General features: G+C 44.8%; 1 pseudogene; it reads left to right on the top strand.

Annotated features, from left to right (window-relative positions):
- The window catches only part of LOC105535132, a 1794-nt pseudogene extending 706 nt beyond the window's left edge, over positions 1 to 1088 (top strand).
- Positions 1089 to 3771: the final 2683 nt, after the last annotated feature.

Raw genomic sequence — 3771 nt, 5'->3', positions numbered from 1 at the left:
CTTTGGGAGGCCGAGGTGGGTGGATCATGAGGTCAGGAGATCGAGACCATCCTGGCTAACATGGTGAAACCCCGTCTCTACTAAAAATACAAAAACTGAGCTGGGCGTGGTGGCGGACGCCTGTGGTCCCAGCTACTAGGGAGGCTGAGGCAGGAGAATGGTGTGAACCTGGGAGACGGAGCTTGCAGTGAGCCCAGATCGCGCCACTGCACTCCAGCCTGGGCCACAGAGCGAGACTCCACCTCAAAAAAAGAAAAAAGAAAATGAGCAACAGCCCTGACACTGCAGCATTTGTGCCAATTTCTGGTTGGGATGGTGGCAACATGCTGGAGCCATGTGATCACAGGCCTTGGTTTAAGGGATAGAAAGTTTAGGATAAAGATGGCAATGCTGCTTGAAGCTCTGGACTCCATCCTACCACCAACTCATCTAATTGACAAGCCCTTGCGTCTGCCCCTCCAGGATGTCTACGAAATTTGGGATATTGGCACTATCCCTGTGGGCCAAGTGGACACTGGGGTTCTCAAACCTGTATCGTGCACACTCTGCTCCAGTCAACATTACAACTGAAGTAATGTCTGTTAAAATGCACCATGAAGCTTTGAGTGAGCTCCTCCTGGAGACAATGTGGGCTTTAATGTCAAGAACGTGTCTGTCAAAGCTGTTCGTTGTGGCAACATCGCTGATGAAAGCGAAACCACCTACCTGTAGAAGCAGCAGGGTTCACTGGTTGAGTGATTATCCTGCATCCTCCAGAGCGAATCACACTGGCTGTGTATGCCCCATACTGGATTGTCACATGGCTCACACTGCTTGCAAGTTTGCTGAGCTGAGGAAAAGGTTGACCAATGTTCTTGTAAGAAGCTGGAAGATGGTCCTTAAATTCTCGAAATTGGGTGATGATAACTATCGTTGATATGGTTCCTGTCAGGCCCAGGTGTGCTGAGAGCTTCTCTGACTATGCTCCTCCAGGTCATTTTGCTGTTCATGATATGAGATAGACAGTTGCTGAAGGTGTCTTTAGAGCAGTGGCTGCTGGAGCTGGCAAAGTCACTGAATCTGCCAGGGAAGTTCAAAAGGCTAAATGAACAGTATCTTTAATACTTTTCACTCAATTTTTTTTTTTTTTTTTGAGATGGGGTCTTGCTCTGTCACCCAGGCTGGAGTGCAGTGGCACCATCATGGCTCACTGCAGCCTCAACCTCCTGGGCTCAGGTGATCCTCCCATCTCAGCCTCCCAAATAGCTGGGACCACAAACCTGTGCCATCACACCAATCTATTTTTTTTTTTTTTTTTAGAGATGAGGTCTTGTTATGTTGCCCAGGATAGTCTCGAACTCCTGAGCTCAAGTGATCCTCTCACGTTGGCACCCTAGTCTTAATCAATGGCGGAAGAACAATCTCAGAAGTGTTTGTTTCAATCAGCCATTTAAGTTTAACAGTAAAAGACTGGTTAATAATGCATCATAAATCTTCAGAAGGAAAGAATGTTTTGCAGACCATTTTGGTTTTTTTTTTACATGTGGCAGTTTTATTAGTTCTTAAAATCGTTACTTTTTAACGGAAACACCTTGACCAAAAATCTATCACAGAATTTTGAGACCTATTAAAACAAAGTTTAATGAGAAAAAAAGTTATAGCAGAATAATCAACTTAGAATGGAACCTTTTGTCACCAGCTGATGATAAGTAACTACATCGCTGAAGAAGTTTACATCATATTCAGTAGTGAATCTAATATTACAGATGGAATACTACCAATAAAAATATTTTACTGTTTTGAAAAATCTGTCAACTGTAATACATATAACGGGCATTGTACATCCATCTGCAATTAAAATATGTTCATGTAAAATCTTTTGAATAAAATTTATATGGCATCACTTCCTAAAAAGCTTTTTCAGCATTCTATTTTCCTTTTAATACATCATATGGGAGTAAATTTCAAAATCTCTTAATCTTTGTCCTGTTCTGTTTGTTTCTCCTTACCAATTTGCGGTGACCTCAAAGTCTTCCTAAGCATTGGGAAAGGCTTCTTTTCAACAGGATGGTTTAAAACTAAGTTTGCTAAATAACGTGATTGCCATCACACCATTGGCACCAACACCCATAGCAGACATCACTAATTAAAGAAGTAATTTCTCCTGCAGAGTATAGATTAGACTCAGCTGTGGAGCTCCAGACAGCTGGGAAAACCTATCTCTTGAACTGGTTATAGAGTTGAAGGAAGTCAATTCAGTTCTCCAAAGTCCCTCTCATTGTCTTATAATGGTGGTCTCTATTCTATCACAATCACTGTGAAGGTTTGTAATGCCCAGTTTGAGAAACGTGGTCATGACATGATTCGCAGATGCTCTTCCATAGTTCTGTAAGAAAAAGGAAAAAGTTTTTACCTCTCCAATTTTATGAGCCAGAGAATTTTCCAGAATATTAATAGTACTGGAAGAGACCCTGAACAGTTAGTGCCGTGGCAGGAGGGTCCAAACGGCTGTAGAAGAAGCACATTCTGTTCCTTTTCATCACCAGCCAGCCAGACCAAATAAGAGTGGGTCTCCTCTCCTCTCCGGAGCCACATTCCAGCCTGGACAGGGGAGGTGCCCCCGACACACAGTGTTTCCTACTAGGAAATGCGCTAAAATTAACCGAAGTTCCTCAAGTCCTGGCTGGGGAGGTAGCACAGTCAGCAGAGCTCCCTGTTCCTTCCTCAGCACACTGCTTTCCTTACTATCTCTGGGGCAAGTTGTCTTTGGCTTCTTGAAGGATTTATACTTGTCGTGTCTTAAATGTGTAACTCGCTAGTAATGAGTCAATAGTGGAAATTTCAGTGAACAGAGCTTTTTACTCCAGTAATTCCAAGTGTGAACTACAAATAGAAAGGTTCTTTTTGTGAAATTTTCCTCTACAGGCCCTATCTGGTGTTTGCACCCTGAGTCCTAGGAAAGCTAACATGGAAATAAAGCCTCCCAGTGTTTGTGTCTGTTATCTATACGGCCTCCTAACTAATATTGCCCTTCTAGGACAAAAGTGCCTTCCTTTCCAATAAGCTTTCTGCAGGGAGAATGCAGTGAAGGAGCCGGATCCTCTGAGACCAGTTCAGAGGTACCTCCTCTCCCACACAGCCTGGTGCAGCTGGGGCCGGCAGGCAGGAAGTATGCCCCATGGGATAGCAGTTGCGGTCCTGCAGGCTCCCTAAGAATGGCATTTGGTCTCCTCAGAGAGGTTGTTAAAGTCATGTGAGACCTCTAATGAATTTCCTCACCTACCCCAGGCTGACTCCAAGCCCCAGCACAAACTTTTCACTTTGGATCTCCTCCCCTCACCCACAATCCCTTTGGCCTGAGATGACTTCCTGCCCTCTGGTCAAGACTGGCCCTGGTGCCCTCGCCTCTCCATTACCAGCCTCTCTCCGGTGTCCCATGCAGACCCACAGACAGTCTTGCCTTCTGCTGACAAAACATGCCGGTGCTCTGTGATCCTTCCTCTCCATGGCTCTAGTCTCTTTCTAGATGTCTTCAAATCAAGATTCCGCTTCCTAGAAAGCAGGAAGGTGGGCCAAAGCATAACAATATGGCTGCCGGTCGAGCGACGTGGCAGGAGAGAAGGGTACGTGGGGTCAGAGGCACAGCCTGGGGAGCGCTATTCCTCACTTGCCTCCTAATCTTGGGCAAATCTCTTACCTGCTCTGAGGCTTTGTTTTTTCATCCTAAAAAAGATTATACTCATACCCCAGAAGTAATTAAATATTCTATTCAAGGCATTCAGTACTGGGCTG

This window comes from Mandrillus leucophaeus, unplaced genomic scaffold, assembly GCF_000951045.1.
Source record: "Mandrillus leucophaeus isolate KB7577 unplaced genomic scaffold, Mleu.le_1.0 Scaffold1007, whole genome shotgun sequence".
Classification (NCBI taxonomy): Eukaryota; Metazoa; Chordata; class Mammalia; order Primates; family Cercopithecidae; genus Mandrillus; species Mandrillus leucophaeus.
Note: the sequence above shows the minus strand (reverse complement) of the source record. Positions and strands in the feature narration are given on the sequence as shown.